Source organism: Ixodes scapularis, unplaced genomic scaffold, assembly GCF_016920785.2.
Source record: "Ixodes scapularis isolate PalLabHiFi unplaced genomic scaffold, ASM1692078v2 PGA_scaffold4__175_contigs__length_147842914, whole genome shotgun sequence".
Taxonomy (NCBI): Eukaryota; Metazoa; Arthropoda; class Arachnida; order Ixodida; family Ixodidae; genus Ixodes; species Ixodes scapularis.
Window position 1 is genome coordinate 11,964,875 of NW_024609879.1, and position 21,815 is coordinate 11,986,689.

General features: G+C 42.1%; 1 pseudogene; it reads left to right on the forward strand.

Annotated features, from left to right (window-relative positions):
* LOC115332329 overlaps positions 1 to 21,815 on the forward strand; it is a 69,768-nt pseudogene that overhangs the window by 21,250 nt on the left and 26,703 nt on the right.

Here is a 21,815-nt window from a genome sequence, read left to right on the forward strand (position 1 = left end):
TTATCATGTCGTCATGTTAATATATTTAACAATTTGAAGCAGATCGTGGATTTAAGGCACATACAAATATATATATATATATATATATATATTACAGAATCTCATTTTTTACGTTTCCTTTGTAACTTTTGAATCCATTGTTTATTGGGATTGGGAATTATAATATTTACACAATACAAGACGTAGGACAGATTAATATATAACAACTTTGCGAAAGTAGTAAATTTTGTTGCAAAATATAGCAAGTGTATAGGAAGTATATTGTCCCATTCTAGGGCAATGACAACTGTTTTTCCATGCATTTTGACTTGATTATGAACGAATATTCAATAACCTCCTTACTCATTTAATAGTTCCGTTTATATTTTTAATCAATTAATTAAAGAAAACTTCCTCGACAGCTTTCAAGTTTTTATCTACGGCATGTTGAATTGCCTTAATGACTAACATTGCTATTATAGGTGAGACCATTGGAAATAATATGCGAAAATGTACTGGTTTTTGAAAAATCATTATATTGATTTTTTCGAAGCTTATTTCGAGTTAAAGGTTCCGGGCCAATAAAGCATGGCAAGCCCTGCCCACAATGACGCTTAGAAGAGTGACATTACTGTTTCAGTCGCACCTTCGAAGGTGCGACTAAAACAGTATCTCTGCAGCGCATGCTTGGTAGATTTGCCGACGACACATGTGATCACATGTGTCGTCGGCAAATCCACCAAGCATGCGCTGCAGAGATACTGACGATGTGAATGAAACGACTATGTCACTCCTCTAAGCGTCATTATGGCGAAGCATATAGCGCTACTCTCGTCAAGCTTCGGGCTGTTTGCCGCTTTGGGGCGGGTCGGGGATCTACTAGCGAAACGTCATGCGCAGGCCTTGTCTTCTAGGTGGTATTGGTTTGAGACATATCTCGCCTCGTTCGTCGGGAAGGTGTCTCGTGTGACGGCCTCACAGCGACGACAGCGCAGGATAGCTCTCCCATGCGCGCCTCGATGCGCGCCTCGAGTATTTTAGTGGCTGTTTCCCAGGCAGGCGGTTCGTGCGGAGTGATTGTCGCGATAGACGGTGAAGCGTACTCAGCGGTGCGGTCCGCAAGCATCGCCAGACGGTCTATCGGCAGGTCGTCTGCAGCTGCCAGAATCATGCGTATTCCTTGAGAAAGTTTCTGGAGAAATAGCTCACGCAGAATAGGGTCCTGGGAGCCGGAGGCTTGGGGACCGAGCAACTGCCGTATCTGGTGAAGAAGTTGAGTTGGGCGGCGGTCTTCAAGCTCCTGGGCTGTGAGCAGCTGCTGGATCCTTGTGCGCTCCGAAGCTGGGGTCCGCTCGAGGAGGACGCCCGTCAGGTGGTCGTAGGCGTCGTCAGGTGGAGCCCGGGACAGAATGTCGTCCAGCTCGTCGGCAACGGCCGGAGGGAGGGAGGCGACGACACATTAGAACCGAGACAGCTGGGATGCTATACGGTGGCGGTGAAACTGAGCCGCGACTTGCGTTGTCCAGACTCGCGGATTTTTCGCCCAAAAGGGGGGAAGCCGGGGCTGGGTGGCCGTGAGGGTCGCGTCGGGGGAACGAAGAGGCGCACCGTCGCCGGTAGTAGCAGTGCCTTGCGCCAGGTTCTGCATGCCGGTTGCGGTTGTGGTACGAGTGAACGAAGGGCCTTCGAATTCCGGGTCACCAGTCTGTAGAAACGACGTCCGAGCTCCACGGTGTTCTGGCTCGGACTGTTTGTCTTTATTTCTCCCGTATCATGAAGCTCACGCAGCGAGCTCAGAAAAAGAAGCAAAATTCTTTCATCTCTCAGAGCTGGCTCCTGCAGCAAGCATCTGATCAAAGTCACTTATTCAAGCATATTAAGGCGATCCAAGACTCACCACATTGCCTACGCATCCCTTTGTGCCACTCTCTATTGACAAGATGGCGCCTGTTTTAGAACGCAGCTCTTAGGGGCCCGTTTCCGGCTTGAGCGGCGTCGCCGTCGGCGTCGGCGTCGCCGTCGGCGTAACCGCGCGGTGCATTATGGGTAAATTTCCCCGCTAAATCTAGCGGAAAAATTTCCCCGCTAGATTTAGCGGGAAAATTTCTCCGCTAAATCTAGCGGAAAAAAATTTCCCGCTAGATTTAGCGAAAAAAATTCCCCGCTAAATCTAGCGGAAAAATTTCTCCGCTGTAACGGAAAAATCTAGCGGGAAAAATTCCCCGCTAAATATAGCGGAAAACTTTCCCCGCTAAATCTAGCGGAAAATATTCCCCGCTAAATCTACCGGAAAAATTTCCCCGCTAAATCTAACGGAAAAATTTTCCCGCTAGATCTAGCGGAAAATTTTCCCCGCTAGATTTAGCGGAAAAATTTCCCCGCCAAGTCTAGCGGAAAAATTGTCCCCGCTAGATTTAGCGGAAAATATTCCCCGCCAAATCTAGCGGGAAAGATTCCCCGCTAAATGTAGCGGAAAAATGTTCCGCTACATTTAGCGGGGAATCTTTTCCGCTAGATTTAGCGGGGAAATTTTTCCGGTAGATTTAGCGGGGAATATTTTCCGCTAGATTTAGCGGGGAAATTTTTCCGCTAGATTTAGCGGGGAATTTTTCCCGCTAGATTTTTCCGGTAGACAGCGGAGAAAATTTTCCGCTAGATTTAGCGGGGAGTTTTTTCCGCTAAATCTAGCGGGAAATTTTTTTCCGCTGTTAGCGGAGAAATTTTCCCGCTAAATCTAGCGGGGAAATTTTTCCACTAGATTTAGCGGAAAAATTTCCCGCTAATTCTAGCGGAAAATTTTCCCCGCTAAATCTAGCGGAAAAAATTCCTTGCTAAATCTAGCGGAAAAATTTCCCTGCTAAATCTAGCGGAAAAATTTTCCCCGCTAGATTTAGCGGAAAAAATTCCCCGCTAAATCTAGCGGGAAAGATTCCCCGCTAAATGTAGCGGAAATTTCCCCGCTAGATCTAGCGGAAAAATTTCCCCACTAAATCTAGCGGGAAAAATTCCCCGCTAAATCTAGCGGAAAAATTTCCCCGCTAAATCTAGCGGAAAATTTTCCCCGCTAAATTTAGCGGAAAAATTTCCCCGCTAAATCTAGCGGAAAAAATTTCGCGCTAAATCTAGCGGGAAAATTTCCCCGCTAGATTTAGCGGAAAAAATTCCCCGCTGTCTAGCGGAAAAATGTTCCCGTTAAACCTAGCGGAAAAATTTCCCCGCTAAATCTAACGGAAAAAATTCCCCGCTAAAACTAGCGGAAAACTTTTTCTGGGGGGTCACGTGACCCCCCAAGGTGACATGACCCCCCCCCCCCCTCCCGCCCCCCGCCCCGAGAACAGGTAACCCTCAGTACCTTTCCCTCCTCCTCCTCAAGAGCTGCGCTCCAATTCGGTGTTACAGGGAGTTGTAAACGGCTTTCACTTTTTTTTTTCACTGCGTCTTTTGTTCCGCCCAAGCGGTCAAAAAGGTGAATTCCATTAGCGCGGGAAAAGCAGGAAAGGAGAGATGGGTGAGAGGAGGCGTCAAGTCTCAACATCTCCAAGGTACGAAAGCCTTAGTTCTGAATTTTCCTGCGACCCTACACAGAAGGCCACCGCAGGGAAGAGGTTTGACGCGGCGTCAGAGTTCGGCTAGGAGATGTGTTCTCCCTGATTGGACACGACTGCTAGCCGAGCGCTGACGCAGTAGTCGTGTCCAATCTACCCTACGATGGCCTTCTTTAGTAACGCAGGAAAATTCAGCACTTAGGTTCTCTTATCTACGAGGTGTTGCAAGGCTGTGCCGCCTCCCCTCCGGAACTCAAAGGAGGATGAGTGAACATGGACATTTCGGCCGACGATCAGACAGCGCGTCATAAGCGTTACCGAGTAATGAGCCTAGATTTGAGAGAGGGTCATTTAGAACCGCGGCGATCGTTCGCGACTTGCAACTGCGGATGCGTTCCGTTCTCTCGAGACGAGGAGGAAAGCCAGAGGAAGGGCGGAGACGTTTGCTGACGATCAATGCTTTCGTCACTTCCTCGCATCTTGCATCGCAACTACGGTCCATAAACAACGAGATTCCGATAGAGCCGATAAAAGCTGTCTGTGGTACAGGCTCTTTATCACCAAGCCCCTCAGATCAGCGCCCCTTGTGGGACTTCAGCGAAGCTGTATTTTTGTCCAGGGCGGACGCCGGTTAACGTCCGCGCCTGGATGAACGCAATAGCAAGCCAGTTCACAGATAGAAAATCCGACGATAAATTCAGGCGAATTGACCAGCCGTCGTTGAAGGAAATTTGGCTGGCAACGATTTACCACGACGAGCCAATCGGGAGGCCAACAAAGACTCGCGTGTTTTGGCCAGCACCGAATAGGGCCTCCATAAACCTTTTTACCACGCTCGTACGGTGGCTTTTGCCACCAACAGATCGAAATACAGCAACTACATCCAGAGGCGTATTATCAGTATAGCATTAGCAACTGCAAAAAAAAACCAAAAAAAAAAAAACCTTTTGTTTGCGTTTTGCACGCGCGGTATAGCAATTAAACATACTCTGCGAGTTTCCAATAGCCTTGAGGCTTTCGAGACGTAGTGTATCTACACATAAAACATTCTAATGGCAAGCTACGTAATAGTTTCGGAATGAAGTTTGATGTGTAACTTAAAAGGAGTTCCTGTTGTGAAGTGGCTAAAAATATACCACGCTTTGAGTTTCTTGTAAAGTTCTGATGACTCATTAGGGACACATCAAAATTGAACCAGAAATTCGACATTCAATTTCATAAGAGTATAGCAGCCAGTGACCATTAATAAACATATAAATAAAAAAGTAAATAAATACAAAAAAGTAGCCGAACCAGTGCTTATAAAAAAACTTGGCCGCTTAATTAGTTCGACAATACCGAATGCCACCAATGCCTTCACACATTAAGGTGTCATGGTTGCCTACGGCAGTTGCCGGCAAATGCAGCCAAATGTTGACGTAACGAGTTGTCTTCGCAATCGAATAAATTATCAAAGCTTCCGAATTCCTATACATATTTTTCATACACTTTCAACACAATATCTAAGTGAATAAAAGCCAAGTAGCTAAACATAGTGTTAGTACATAGTCACATATTTTAAATGGACTAATGAGTATTCATATATACTATTTAAAGAAATGTACTTAAGAAAACTTACCGATGTGTGTACGCTATAAGTGTACGTTATTAGTATGATTTGAGAACGGTTGCAATATAGTCTGACTACAATTCAAGTGCATCTGCTAGTGTTCTATTTACGAGTATAATTTCAATACGGCACCCTTTCTACTCTATGTACACTATAGGTAGAGTTTCAGTAAGCTTTCAGTATACTTGAGTAAGTTTTCAATATACTTATTTTGTACTGCTTTTTCTTTAAGGTGAGGCCGAGGACAGCCTTTGTTGCAGTGAGTGGGCCAGTGCGTGACTCGCTGGCGCACTCATTGCATGACTTATACGGTTAAACGGCTCCTCAGCATTAACCAAGGCTACGCACTCGAGCTGAGTCACACCCGATTCCTCGCACTTTAAAATGTATTAGAAAATACTTGAGGTGCACCTAAGCACTTATGAGTTTGAATGCGAAAGCATGCACGTCGTTCTTCCGCTCCCTTATTTCGTCCGCAGCGTATTTGCGTCGACGGCTGAGCGCGCCCTCTCCTCGACGCTCTGACCTTAGACGTTTTGTGTTACCGGGGCGCTGACGGACACGCAGCGCCATGGGGTGGCGGTCGTTAAAACTGACATGCAGCGGCCAATAGGAGCCCCGCCGACGCGCATCAGCCAATAGGACCGAAGCCGAAATCCATCAGCTTTATTCCGCTGCTTTGGGGTCGGGAAAACTAGGTGCGTTTGGCTAGGATTTTCGCGTGGTTTCATAGCTGGGAGCTGGCTTCACTTGGAGAAAGGATTTAAGGCGCCGTTTAGTTCGGCTTCAACGTTGATGGCGTCGGCTCGCTCTATGGGACCAGTTAACGCTTGCCCATTAAAAAAGATTGGGCGGAAAAATTTTTGAGATGTCTCCACTCAAGCAAAAGCGCGTGTGTGCATGAAGGCACTCTACAGGCCGATGGTGTAGCGAGCATCAGCGAGCCCACGCGTCACAAAAAGAAGGCAGGCGTTCAAGGAAGCTTGTCTACTGACTTTGAAATCGTGACGTTAATCAGCCTAGCCTGCCCGCATGCAAGCAACAAAAACACTTCTAAGAACGTTAAGAGGGACACGCTCTGAAAGAAAAAACCGATCAGAGGCGCTGATGTGGACATTTGGCCACAAAGTTGGCAAGGAGTTCAACCGCCGTGATTGGCCGGTGCCGAGGTCAAGTGAGGCGGCAGCCATTGACGGCCGCCGGTTTCCTTGCTAGATAATTTGCCAAGTGTTCAGATTAAAGCCCCAGCTCACCACACTATCTTTCTCTTTCCCTCAGCCGAACTTCCGCGCTCTGTCAAGCGTGCTCCAAATCTCCACGCGAATCTGTCATTGATTGTTGCAGACTTAGACTTCTTACTTTCACCACTCTCGACCGTTTAGATTCTGCTTTCTTCGGAAGGCCTGTAGCTTGCAAGCTTTTTTTCCAGTGCACCTGGGTTGTAAACATGATCAACAAAACAGTATGAACAAAAATGCTAGAGACCTAAATATTTATTTTCCTGATTTTTTTTAATTTCTTTTCGGCCTTTTTTTGGGCGCATCGACAGACGCTCGTGCATAATGAAACCCAAGAGCACCACCCTCAACGTAGCATCTCCTGAGCGCTTGCAAACGGTGATAGACGGTGGTGGAATAGCAGATGAAGCCGGAGGCTGTCGCGCGTCTGCTCGCACGACTTGCAGGCGGTGTCAGACGCCATACTAGACGCACCGGACATCGCAACGGGGAACACAATGTTTGCGTACGTGGTCACCCCAGCAGCCACACCAAGCCAGCAGCAATGGCTGGAGCCACCTATCTATGGTCGGGAATTTGAGCGGGCCATAGCCTACACATAAAATTGCGTCTTGATGCATAAACAGAAATAGAAATTTTGTAGTGGAATTTTGTTTTCCTTGAGTAGTATGCGTGTCCTATTCAAGAGCTTCAAACGCAGTTTTTCTATTTAATGTTCTCAAAAGATCTTGAACCTAAAGAAATAAAGAGGGCGCTTTTACTTACCTAGGTCTACCCACTTAATGAGTCATTTTCCATAGAATACACTTCTTTATGATCAAAATAGATTTACCTTTACTGCAAAGATCATCAGAAACGTTTGATGGATGATCAGAATTTTCTCGTGGTTCATCACATTTTGTTAACAGTTTCTAATGAACTACCAGAAATTATTTGATGACGACAGGCGAACAACCAAAACGTTCCTGCTTATGTGCGCTTGAGACTACCCGGCATCTTGGTGGACCATCAGAATGTCAAAATGTTGATGTCCTAAGCGAGGGTATCTTGTAGAGCTCGATTAAACCATTACAGTATCTGTAACGTTTAAATGGTGACAGAGAGGTGGCGCCAGAAGTCTCACTTCATCGCACATGCGTAAATTATATTTGTCCTGTAAACCGACAAGGATGTGGCTCGACGTCGAAATTGTGAATCTGCGATGACCTGCCTCAGAAATAATTCTTGGTTACTTATGAGTCATAGCTTCGTAGTATTAATGTAAATTATTTATTTTCCTGCCGGTTAAACGCTAATCGATCTCTTTTGTTTCTCCAGCATACTGCATGTTTAAGTTTAAAGCGGCAAAAAAGGGTCCAGAACACATACTTTGCTTTATTTGAAAGCCATTTGGTAGCAGAACGTGTTGTGTGAACCCAAAATCTTCAAAAGGAAGGCATTTACAAGGCTGAGGATATCATCGCAAGTTTGAGTATACGATTTCAAGAATGTAAACTACGAATATTTTTTTTGTTTGTTCTAGGATGGACATCACAGGCGTTTCAGGAGGAGTTCTAAATCCGAATGTTGCAGGTTTGTGAATGTCCTTCGTATTTTAAATGGCCCAATGTATGTAGTATAACAAGTTAAACCAAAGGATTGGTGAGCGTTAACACTTCTGTAAGTAAGCACAAGATGGCGTCCCCATAAATAACAAAGAAAACATCCATTTACCTTTCAAGAGTCAAATTTGGGTGTTTTATGTGGTGAACTAGCAAAGGTCATCTGGCGAACCCAGTGGAGTACTGAAGAATAATTTCAACCAAGAGTAGATTTTTTGACAGAAAAGTGAAATCTCGGTTACACAGCGCCTTTTATGCAATAAACCTCGTTCATATAGCAGGCAACTCGGTCAGGATTCGAACCCGCCTTCTAGGGATCTGTACGCCGGCACTTCGCCACGGAGTCACCGAGGCGGCACATTTACTCTCATGGAGCCTTCCTGGAAATATAGCGAAAAATACTATAGTGTTTATCGCGCTAAATCCACGTTTGTCAAATGTTTTAGTTAGCAGGACACAATATAGCATTTACTCGCCGTTCCTTGCCCGAAACCAATGCTCACACTAGGCTAGCCACCTTGCAATACCCTGCTTAGGTCGAAGATTGAGTACCCTTCGGATTAAAATTTGGAAATTTTAGGTCATCGCCTTCTCAGTCTCACTCACCTGCTTGATTATTTGAAGGACAAAGGAGCTTATTATATTTTCCTGAATTTCGCAGACATGGGGATGCGACTAAATTGAAGAAAATCTTTTTCCTAACAAATATGGCTGAGAGAGACAACCCTTATTCTTCTTTATAAGTTGAACTACTCTATGCCAGACGAACGCTTTATGCCAGGCGTACGCTATGCCAGAGGGATACAGAGCTCCGCTGAGCTTGACAACAGTTGCAAGACAGTTATTTAGTTCAATGTCCCTTAATATTTCTATAAATATTGATTATGAGAAATGTATGTCCTTGAAAATGTAAACAAACTCTATTATTTATATTTATGACTCCACCCACCATATTCCTGCGTTATTATATATCTATCTATATATATATATATATTAGTATTCGCAGGTTTGTGTACATTCCAAATTAAAATTTTAATATATTACAACCTTTTTATACAGTGTTTCTTAACTTTTACTTTCCCATTCGTTTATGTAACACCCTTTATGTAGTGTTCTCGTCCCATTGAGAACATAATAAATTATAATTATTGACGATCTCAAAGTTTAGGCGAAACATTGGAACGGTATTTAAAATTTCTCTAACGGAAGGTAAGCAGAAGAGCCATTTACTGGTTTCAGTACGTTGGAGATTTTAGTCGGAACTCTCAATCATATAAATGGCTTGCAAACAATAATATCCTTTTAATTCCAGCACAATTTCGCAGACGCAAATGTGCCACTCAACTCGAATAATTTCGAAACCGGGCATCCAGGGACCAAAGTCACAATATCAAAACGTACTGTTAGAATACAAAAAGCAAGCCAAAACCATAAAAAAACACATCTTAAAAAAATAGGAACATTTCAGTTCATATATCCCCCTGAAACTGCTAGATGACATTCAGCCCCAAACATAAAAAAAAACTAATTACAGAATATGTTATATTGCATGAATTGTGATTTGAATTGAACTAAATACATTATTTTCTTAATAAATTTTATTTATTATAATCAGTAAATCCCCCAAACAAATGTTTAAGAGCGCAAAAAAACGTCAGTGGAAGGGAAAAGGACAGTTCTTTTCTCTTCCGCCGACGTTTTTGGGCGCTGTTTAATGTTAGTGATGTACCAAGCAGCTCAAATTACAACTTTACTACCCCAAAACTAAAAAAATGACCCAAGTGACTTCTAGGAAAATGGAAGCTAAATTTATTTTCGAAGTTTCTGCAATTTCAATGACGCAAATCGCTCTGGGAGCGCAATGCAACTCAAACTCAGTTGCGCACCAATGTATCCCGAAGCGCTCAAAATTATTGATTTTTTTCTCAAGGGGACCAAGGGGATCTTAATTTATTGTTTTAATAGAAATACCAAGCTCGTATTTATCGGTTCAGAAAAAAACACAATACAGCCAATTTTGTTTGACGGGTGCCAACCGCTTAAGCGACACAAGCAAATGAAAAAAAAAAAAATAACAGTCTAGGTGGATAACTTACAATAGGAATGAGCTGAGCTAGTTGGTTAGTGTACATCTCTGGTAGAACCGGATGAACGAAGAAATGAAGGAGCGAGACAGGAGAAAAGGTATGCGAACCGACTTCTGGACTACCAACTGTTTTATTGCATATTCCTTTTCCCATTATAAAAAAAAAGAAAAAAAAAAGAGAGATATGGAAAGAAAAACTTTCAGCCTTTCCACTCTGGTGAAGAAGGAACACCAGCGAAGCTGTACTATGGTGGGAATGATGTAATGGATGTAACCGGCAAACACAACACTCTGGACAGCTACCCCCATCTATGAGGGACGGCGGAAGCCAAGGTGTTGTGTCGACATTTCTTTGCAGACGGACGCGATCCTGAGGAAACTTGCCCTAAACAGCTCCGCTATAAAAAGCAGAGGCAAACGGGGGAATTCAATATAAAGTAGCAGAAGAAGAGGAAGATGTAATAAAACAGTTCGTAGTCTAGCAGCCGGTTCGCTTTTCTTTTTTCCTGTCTTCCTCCCTCCTTCCTTTGTTCAGCTGGTTCCACCCGAGAAGCCTAGATGGAAAAAAAAAGAATCTCATGAAACGTGTATACAACGAAGGAAAATATTGAGAGCTATGTTTGCGCCGCAACACGAATTTGTAGTTAGCGCACGCGGGAGCCGCCGCTAGACACGTGGTAGACCTGAACGCCACCTTTCTGCGCCGCCGTCGCCGCAAACGTCACGCCAGCGCCGCACGTTGAGCGCTGTGAGCCGCCGGTTCAACGTATTTTTCCACGCCGCCGTCGCCGCCGCCGCCGCCGCAGGAAGGGAACACTCCAGCGTGCCGCCGCCAATTTCTGACCGGCGCATAGGTCTATTCCGTCTGCTTGTGCATTTTGAGGAGGTTCCTTTGGTCTCTAAAACTTACTTATTAATCTCCGTTTATTTCGCACTTCAAACGAAGTTGTATAAGTAACTTCTAGAAACCAGAAGAAGCGTTCGAAACAGCGCACACGTGATAAATAGCAAACATTCACGTGATAAATTGCGGCCACTTTTTCGTGGCGCCACTGGGCGCCAATTACAAATGTCTTGCCTGCTGTAAAAAGAGCTCTAAAAAAAATTAATTTTTCGTTCTAAGTTCGTTTTATGACTTCCTTTTTCTATCCAGGCTGTTAAAAGAAAAAAAAACGCTTCCTCGACATGTGTCAAAGTTGAAAGCTGCGTAATTTGGTGTAGGCTAAACATAATGCAGCAAAACAACGCAGTACGACAAAGATTGGAAGGAAGGAACAAACAGCGCCTCTCCCGTCCTGTTTGTTCCTTCCTTCTAGCCTTTGTCGTTCTGCGCTGTTTTTTCTGCATTATGTTTTGCATGTGTCCTTGAACAGTTAAAGATTATCAAATGGAAATATGCTGTTAAATATTGCAGCTCCCTTAAGCAAAATGGAATTTGTATGTCACCTAACAGAATTCAGTAAAAACTTATTTTAAGTGGCAACATACTCTTAATCCAGCTTTAGTTATTGAGCCGCAAACTATTAGTCTTGCAAAGATATTCTTTACAAACCCATTTAAGATAGATGGATTGGGAGGCACAACTACGTCCTTTGACTATCAACGCTCTCTTAATTTACTTTATTCAGCAGCAGTCAACTAAAGGAGATTGCTGCATAATTTGTATTTATTGATGAAGTAGTTAATTGTAGTAGTTTTTGTATAATAGTGTAAACGGTACAATTGATTCACCAGCATGACTGAGTCGGGTTTACTTCCGTGTTCCTTGTAAGTGTAGTAAACTCTATTCCTTGTTGCATCCTTCTAATTCATACCACCCAGCAACCACGACACGTTTTCAATTGACGTATAATCATTTAAAACAGATTTTTTGAATGTTAGCTTCAATTTTTTTTTGATGAAAAGCGTAAATTAGAAAGCATGCTACTACCATTCTTTTGTCCCAATTTTTCCTCCTTTCCTGTCCAAACAATTTTACTATCATCTGACATTGATAAGTGCGCCACTAAGGAGGCGCCAAGCTGTATGTGAGTCACTCAAACAAAATAAATAAATATTAAGCTTCTTTTCATCTTAATGGCATTTCATTTTGTATTTCATGAAATCACACGAGATCTTCTATTTTCCTCCAGACCACTTTCGTGCCACGCCTCCGCTGACATTCTTCTTGCTAGCTTATAGGCATCAAAGTTACTTAGATATCTTTGCTTCCCTTTGAACATAGAAAATAAGCTAGTTGGTTTCATGCTGACACGTTTTTCATCTGTTGTGATTTATTTGTGTGTTTACATTTATTCGTCCATATTTTATACGAAGTTATCTATCACCTCTGTTCACAATAGTGAATCCACAATGGTGATCAAAGAACTATTTGCGTTCTAAGTAAACAAAATGTCAAACAATACACTATACCTTCAAACTGGCAGTGTGTTTTTGTTGCAAGATTTTGTGTTCTACCAAAAAAGCACTGAAGGGCAATTTGTTTGTTCCTTTTCTAGGAAGAGCCTACGTAGGTGCCGTTTGCGCAGTGACCTATAAAGTTGCTGTGGTCGAAGACATGGCCACCACCTACTCTGGAGTTTCGGTGCTCTCACACGAACTTGGGCATGCGTAAGTTTTCCACAACCTACTCACATATCAATTTATTCAGTAACAAGATGTTAAAATAATCCCGCACTCAGAAATCTCGTGACATCCTCTAATATCTAAACAAAAAATATGCACATATATTGTGGGAAAGTTGCCTTGCTGCGTGCCCAACGCGGAGGAACAACACGGGAACAGGATTAAGGAAAACGTGAAACTACATTTATTAGTAAAGTGCAAACATGAAGTTAGTATTAACAAAGGTCATCGGTCGACACCGCCGCAGCGTGTACCTTCCACCGCAAGCCCGGCTTCTCTACCCTCTGGTCGGCGTCGCCGCGGCTGCTTTTATCAGTTCTTCCACTGGGGGTAACGCCCCCCGATCTCTCTAGGTACAGTGGCGCCCCCTACAGTTTCCACGGTATATAACTAACGACTTCTAAAGTAAAAAAAAAGTAATATTAAAGCAAAATAAATGTGTTTTTCGAATACCATTATTGTTAGGAAAAGAACGAGGACAAGATTCATGCGGGATAACATGAAGAAAAACTAAGTAAAATAATTTTGTGTCTATGGTAATGTCAGCATTATACTGAAACTAAAACTTCGAACCCGTTCTGAATTATAGGTGAATAATGTAATTTAGGTCTGAGCAAAATTAATAATTAGGTTATTATATTTTCACACAGGTTTTTCCTAAAAATGAAATCAGAAGTGGTTTCATAAGTTTAGTATAGAAATTTTCTGTTCCTTCCTAGAACAGCACAGGGACAGTGCAGGTTGGAGCCTGATGCGTCTTTGCCAGGCGATTTTCTATGTGCACACTTCTCTGTCACTCGTTAAAGAAAAGAATGTATGTTTTGTCTGCGCCACAACCTATATGAAAGTCTCATACTATTAGGATAAAGTATCTAGGTAGGATTCAGGAGATTTATAAAACGGCAACAATGCCAATATCGGATGCGCTTTATACGGGTGGTGTATGCATAGTAGTAATTGCATTACTTTGGTGTTTCTTGTGAAATTAATAATAAACAGTCGGACTGACCCACATACTTGCTTGTTATATTCTGCGCGCGAATTGTTGTTTTGCACCATTTGTTTCAAAGCGTGCACCCCCCGCCCCCCCAAGTAAAAAAATATAATGTTGTGTATTAATTTGCCGCAAAGGTAATTTAGTCGTTGCAACGATCAATTTACGACCAAATGTAGGACTAGCGTTCTAAACGAAATTCCATAATTTCAAAAAATAACTGTTTTCTTTTTCAATGTATATTTTTTTAATTTTTTATTTTCGATGCTCGGTAGCTTACGCCATTCAGCTTTATTTATTTGTGTACTTCGTCCGCCGCGATAGTGCCATTGACATATTAATAGAATTATTTGTAACTGTTTAATATGATTACCATTTATTCTTAAACTTTGGCATCTGGTTTGAACCGCTAGAGCTACACTTTTGACGAGTCTCCACGTTCGTCGTTGAGTGTTTTTTTTAATTGTCATAATATCCCTTTTATATTTGTTAGGTCGGCAAATTAAAGTTTCTTACATATAATGAAACCTTGATTTGGACGTGGTGGACACGGTGGTAGCCACATTATCAGGAGTACTGTAAGCAAATCATGTAGAAAATCGTTTATTTATTCATTTGTTTTTGTTTTCCGGTTAACATTTGCGGAGGGGGGGGGGGGGGGGCAGAGATGAAGGCATGATGCTTTAGAGAGTTTCTGACCCCCCTACAGTTCAGCAATGAAAACAAGGGACATTAGATAACATCATATCCAAAAATGGAACGAAGCAATGCAAATCAATATAAAGCATCGATAACAATAATACTAGAAAGCGTCTTCCATAAAACGGGTAAAAAAAACGCGCAATCCACAAAAAAACATTAAAACGCTTCTTTCGCCTTTGATGCATAGTGCAACAGAAGGTGCTTCATCATCATTCTGACATGAAGCATGCAATCCTTAAACATTTCAGCAGAAAAAGGATCGAGTTAAATGGTTCATACAAAAGGGAAATTGCATAAGTACTACTTCTCCACGAATTCCTAATTACGTAAAAAAAACGTTTCATTATACATCAAAATTAAACATCACCTGTCACCAGCACCACTCTCCAATGATTTTTAAGCTATAAAACGACTGATCAAGGTTTCTGTTAATATCTGCTCTGTTTACAATTTTTTGTACATAAAAAGATAAGACCGTAAGTTGTTTTTATAGGTGCCATTTTTTCGTTTTCGCCATCTATACGGGTACAGATTGGGTCTGCATATTGCGAGGGGTGATCTGTTTTTACGTATCCATTGCAAGAGTTTGAAATAATAAACCTGACCTGCTTTTAGCAAATTGTGTTTAATAAAAATGACTGCATTCTTCGGCTCCTTCCGTCCCCTCTAATTTTCACCAGTACGAAGGATAGTATTGCAAGATAATTAGTTTATTAATGTTTTTAGGTGTAGTTGTTCCCCAAACCATGATACCATAACTGATTTTGGAGCAAAATAGAGAATAGTTTAATGCCTTTTAAGCGAAGTGGGTTGTAGATCTTGTATTTTATAAATACCACCAGTATATGGGGATAACTCAGCTTTGAGTTTATTTACATTGGTATTCCAAGACAGGTTTCTCTAAACAAATAACCCAAACATTTTTGTTCTGTCACGTGTTCCGGTAGCGTGCCTTAAAATGTTATCTTGATAGTGCCGTCATCTCGTTTATTTATTGGCTTAAATATTGCATACTTAGTTCTACGCGTATTTACACCTCACCGATTCATTTCTAATAATTAAAAAAATGTATAACATACTTGGTTAGCCAATTTTTCCAAATTGTTTTTTCTTCCCGGAGAAAAAAAAAAGCATTTGTGTCGTCGGAGTAAATTATCTACTAAAGGCAGTCTGGCATTTCCGTTATATCATTTACGTAACAAGGAATAGAATCGGCTCTAAAATGGTACCTTAGATGGCGTCGCGCTTAATTTACAGTTTGTCAGACGACATATGAACTATGTTTATATATTGGTACCAATTTGTGGTGTATGTTTTAATTAGTGTCAATGCTACACCCGTACATCATATTTCTCAATTGTTTCAAGTAAAATGTCGCGTGGTGCAGTATCGAGGACCCTTTTAGCTCCAGAAACACACTACGCCTGACTAATTTGCTTTCAATATTCTCAATTACTCTAAAATTCTCCATAGCACCATTTATTTTCTTCTTCTTCAATTACTCTATCTTTTGTTTCGATAGGCGCTAATTTTGCAGACTTTTTTTTTTTGTAATCCACAGTTGACCAAATATATGTCTGAAATTACAAAAAAAAAGTTTTATAACCTATCATTGACGACGTGCTCTAACATCTCATAAATATTGGAAGAACTAATACTGTCCTAATATTAATAGTTATGGTTCCTACTCAGCCCTTGTACATAGGAGTTACTTTTGCTATTATTAGTTTGTCGGGGTAAATAACCAGACTCCAGAATCCTATTTATTATATTGTATAATATGGGACTTATTGTGCAGCTGGTATGTTTAAACTGTAAAGCTTTTATTGCATATTTGCCAGCATCTGTGTTGTTTTTTTAGGCCAATACTTATTTTATCAATTCCAAGATGAGTCGTTGGAGTGAAATGGTAGACTGTGATTGACTCCTTGATTTATGATTGCCGCCTACAATTGCGCTTGTTTTGTACTCCTGCCAATGCTAATAAAATGTCGATTCATTTCATCGACTAATTCTTTCCGTGACACATTTATATTATCGATGATTAGTTCCTTTACAATACTGCACATTTGCTTTAAGCTCATTAAATCGTTTACTGTGTCTCATACTTTTTATTTCATTGTTAATACGCATAAATGTATATTTATAGTACTTTTACTTTGCTGGTTTGAGTCAGAATTCAACTTGTTTATACTTTTTCTTTTCGACCATGTTTTAGGGTATGGAACTTCCGGCTTTGTTTTTTTGTTTTTTTAGAAAGATCATCAGTCACCAGTGGTTTTCTAATCTTTGTTGGCTTTGATTTACTTTCACACAAAGAAAAGGCTGGCTCATGGCAGCGTTTAAATTTATTCTGGAAGCTCCTATAGACATGCATCTTATCATTAGCTTTATAAATCACTGTTTTCTTGCTCTATCATGCAGCCAAAACTCCTTAAAGATTATCCGTTTATTTTGGAATGCAAGAACCTTTCACTCTTCTGTTTTTCGTGTGTAGTTAAAAATCATGCAAAGCAGAAAATTGGAAAATGGCCATTTTTGTCATTCAGGATAGCACCAGCTGTGATAAGATTAATATTTATGTTTGTAAGGCCTATGCCACGAAAAGTTGAAGTATCTCATGTCACCCTGCTAGACATATTCATTACATTACGACATGCACACTAATAAAGGACGTCTCGGAATTCTCTCGAGGGGAGGTCGTCTGAAAGTGTATCCATATTTACATCATCAAAAATTATAAATGAAGATGTTGATCCAAGAACGCTAAATACGTTTTCAATAACTAAGACAAACTCAAACGCATAGCTTAAAGGTGGCCTGTATACTGCAGCCACTACACCGTTTCATATATTTACAGAACCGTTTTCTATATTTTCCTTCATTGTGTTTAGTTCACCTAAAATGTAAGATTGTAGGTTATCCTTAAACTAAATACACACACCGCCCCCCATTTCTCTATTTCTACACAGGCTTTTGGAGCTATACCCTTGTAGATAAGGGGGTATATCTCTTTTTGTTAGTTAAGTTTCTGTTAGTACAAGAGCACTAAATTCTAAATCTAAAGAGTGTGGCAGTATTTGCAGACTGCCAACTTTGCTTAAAAGCTTGTGTTTTAATGTAATGCAGCCAACTGCTTTTAACTTGAATAATTTTATTAATGGTTGACTCGCAATCGTAACAACAGCGTGTCTAAATATATCCGGCCATTATCATCTCGAGTGCCATGCGAAGAGTATTCACTGTTAAAAGATTTCTACGTTTTTACATCCGTTAGGCAAGCGATTCTGATGACTGTCGCCATGTTCTTCCGCGCGAAGACACTACCACCAGAGGTCTAGGCCTATTTCCATACTACGTTCCTTTTAAGCGATCGCAGCAACCAGTAGTTTTTGTTTCAACCAGTTAGATGTTCCTTAACGTGCACGGGGCTGTTGTGTCCCCCGTAATCAAGATCCTTTACCGTCAATTTTTCTTTCTGGTTTTTGTGTCTGATTTTATCTCGTTTTGTGTGTTGTTCTAATCGGACAATCATGTTTTTGTCCGATGTCCTAAAAGTAGGTACGCGATGACAGACGTCAACATCAGGGTCTAATATCGGCTTCTTTACACGATTTCCTATTGTGTTGATAATATCGTACGAGACACCCTCTTTGGGCATACCTTTTATTTTGCGGTTACTATACCGCCTGTGCTGGTCGCATTCTTAGAACTTTTCGCTCAGCCTCCGCATTTCAGACGTTAATTCTTTATTTAGTTTGGACAGTGCATTCATTTCTTGTACTTTTTTTAAATTTCATTTAGTGCCACGGCAGCATTTTAAACTATCTTTTATATCTCGTATCTCAACCGAAATCTCGCGTCTTAAATCATCGATGGCCTTCCCAATTTCCTTGTTAGTTTCCTTACACATGTTTTAGGATCGGGAAACTAAGAGTAATACCCGAAGACACAGCATTTCGAGGCCTTCAAAAAGATTACTCTCAAAATATTTGTATTCGGCAGCAGTGCGCAGACGATATTTGTGTTTTTTTTTTATATCGCCGACGGTGTCGCCCAGGTTGGTTGCTTCACGAGGTGGTCTCAGGTTCGGTTGAATACGAGGTAATGTTTTGAAGCAGTTGGTCTGACTGCGGCCTCGGAACTGCGGAAACGGATAACTAGGAAGATTTTCGATGTGCACCACTGCCGAACTCAAGCTCGGCCCGGTGTGCTAGCTCCCTTTTGTGGGGAATTTCACCGATGGTGTCATCCAGGTCGTAGTTGGTTGCGTCACAAGGTGGTCTCAAGGTCCGTTGAAGACTAAGTGATGTTTGGTAGCATTAGTTCCTGTCGTGGCCAGGGAACTGTGAACGCGAAGGATTACAGAGATCTTCGATGCGCATTATAAGTGTGGTAGCTGCGACTGCGCTCTTTCTCATTTCATTTATTTTCCTTATTGTTTTCCTAAATCAAACAAATGGAGCTTTATATATAGCTGACAAAACGTCAAAGTGCATGGTAACTGTCACTGAGAAAAATTAACAAGAACTGTTTGTATGTATTTTACTTTTAAAACATATCAATTGAAGCATTTCAAGGATTGATGTGTCCTGGAAGGTTAAAACATTATCCGAGAGTGAATTACACTTGGAAAGTGATAACTGTCGTAGACATAATTTAAAGATGTTACTTCTAAGAACTCTGAGGTTTGTATAAGTTCTCTTTGGGCCGAATTAATATGACTGGCAGCTCGACTACAAATATCATTTTCGGTGGATGAACGATAGAATAGGTGATGTAAAGCGAACAAGAGATTACTTTGGAGTGACCTGCAAAAAGATAAATATTTCTTTGTTGTGGAGGCTGTTTCTACAGTTCTGTAGAATGAAACGAGTGACTCCTTGTTAGATGGCGTCTAACTTATCTATAAATTAGGACTGTTGAGGATTCCCTTCTTGGGTTAAAAGAAAGCGGAATAGGCAATCAATTATTTTTCTAGAGTGGCCACATAAGAAAGGTGTCTTTAAAACTGCTAGAGTTGTGTTGGATTTAGCCCTGACAAATTTAATGTTTTATTTCCATGAAAGGTTTGGAGTGAAGTTAACGACAATATACTTGTATCTGGAGACGTTGTTGATGGCAGGATTCAAGAGTGGGTTGTTGAACTGAGTAAAATAACGCTTCTCGGTACTTTGTAATATTAAATTTTTAAAACGTTAATTTCCATCTCCCACTCGTTACTCAAGCTTCGACGAGTTTCGGGTCATTGTCTTACCCAGCGTTGGCCAAGCAGCGGCTCTTCGCATGTTAAAGTGCGGCTCGCGGCTTGCTCTCCTACCCCCCCCCCCCGCCTCTCTACCGGTCACACGAGCACTTCCCCAAAAAGAGAAATGGGTCGCATTTTAACCCTTTACCGCCAAATTTAGTTTTCAGTCGACAAAAAAAAATTGTTGGAATGTGCTGCTTAAGGTGCTCTCAAAAAGATAGAAGCATCGTGAATTGTGACGGGTACCCTATTTGGCTAAAACAGGTGTGTTGCGAATTTGCGACAACAGGCGCGCCACGAAGTAAATACTTTTACCGACGCCATCTGAATAAAATTATTTTTTTTATAAATTATATATGCGTAGTAAAAACGTGTGGAAAGGAGTGAAACACCGTTTTGCTTATTGTGATCTCACAACGAACAAGCACAGCACAGAAAGCTTTTGGCTTCTACTTTATGGCTGATGAAAATCAAAGATCCAGTTGGTTTTCTTGTTGAGGCAAAAATGTGCGTTGCATTTGCTGCACGTTAAGTTGGTATGCCCCTTGCAACCAGGTTTCTTGCGCCGCTGCCTCGCGTCTTTGACAACCGGCCAATTTACTTTGCTGTCCGTGCGGACGTCCTCGTCGGGGATGTGGCTCGTGGGGCCTCGTCGCTTCTTCATTTCGAGTTGAGCTTGAAGAGAGCCGGAGGGTCGCCCCCGTTTGTATGAGGAGAGGTCCTTTTGTTGCTTGCAGAGGGCTTCCGCAATTCCAAGCCGGAATTTCAGCAGGTATCTCTGCTTATTCTTTGGTACGCCCAGTAACTGACAGTCTCGTCGGTAGAGGAGCCAGCTCACAACGATCACCATGTCCAAACAGTGGGAAAAAATAGTTCGGGGTAAAATGTTTTCACCTCAACTGGCTCCGATAGTATGCTATCAATGCATCAAGAAGATCAACATCTCCCATGCACTTCTTGCACGTCACAACTGCGCTAGGACACTGAACCTGGACAGACTTATTTTCACGCATATCCCACCTCATGACAGTGGAGACGGGTTGTGCACCGGCAAGGGTACTTGCTGTGGTCTTCGATTGGTTGTCATACCATTTGACAACGATCACTTTCTGGTTATCCACCACTGCCTAGTACTCTCCTGCACTTCCTCGTCCTCTCTTGCGGAGTTTGGTGTCCGAGAATTTATTACAACCCTGCAGTCGATTCGCACGTACAGTACCGAGGGCATTAATGCCTCTTTGTGCCAAAGCCACGAGAAGATTCAGAGACGTGAACCAATTTTCAAAGAACAAAAAGTGGCCCAGTTGAGGCTGCACACACTAAGCCAGCTTTACGACGATGTTACCACTGGCCCTGGTGTCAGGAAACCCCGGCACTTGATATATGTGGCTTGTGTACACGTCAAAAGAGTGTACAACACCCCCTGAGTCACAGAGTATGGATATCTTGTAACCCCACTTGTGAGGCTTCTTGGGAAGGTTTTGCTTGATGTTAGAGTGCCCTTGAATGGAACCATCTGTTCGTCCTCACAGATACATTGTTCCTACCCGAAGGAAAAATCCATCAATGTAACCCTGTTTGGCAGTCAATGTTTTCTAGTGGACCGCTGACTGTGCCTGACTGTACGTCAAGCATGTCTGATTGGCGAACAAGTTACTCTGACCGACAGTCAAACTCCCGTCAGACCCCGCTTGTCGGCTTTCTGATGGTTTCCTGGTGGCAGTCGGCCGCCGCGAAATGCCATCAGGACGTCTTGGTGATGATTCTGACTGTACATCGATTGTCTCTGACTGTACGTCAGAAAGCTTTGACGTGCAGACAGACGTACGGTCAAAGCACGTAAAGTTCGTTCGGATACCACTATTTCGTCAAATCTATGAATACGAAAAGTAATCTATGCACGAGAAAACGATTTCGGGACGTGAGCCCATAAAACCGCTGACGTTAGAGATATGACACGCAACCGACCGACAACCTTAATCAGAAGCCCGCCGACGGGCCGAACACGACACTTCGCACTTCGCTTCGCCCATAGAGGCTCCGCCGAGCTTTCATGAACGATCGCTCTCGACTCTTTTTTGTTTGCCCGCTTGCTCCAACCTGTCAATCGTGCCCGGGCTCTACAATGTCTTATGTTTTAGCAGAATTTCTACTCGACAAGACCCAGCCTGTTGTGTGTTCCGACGAT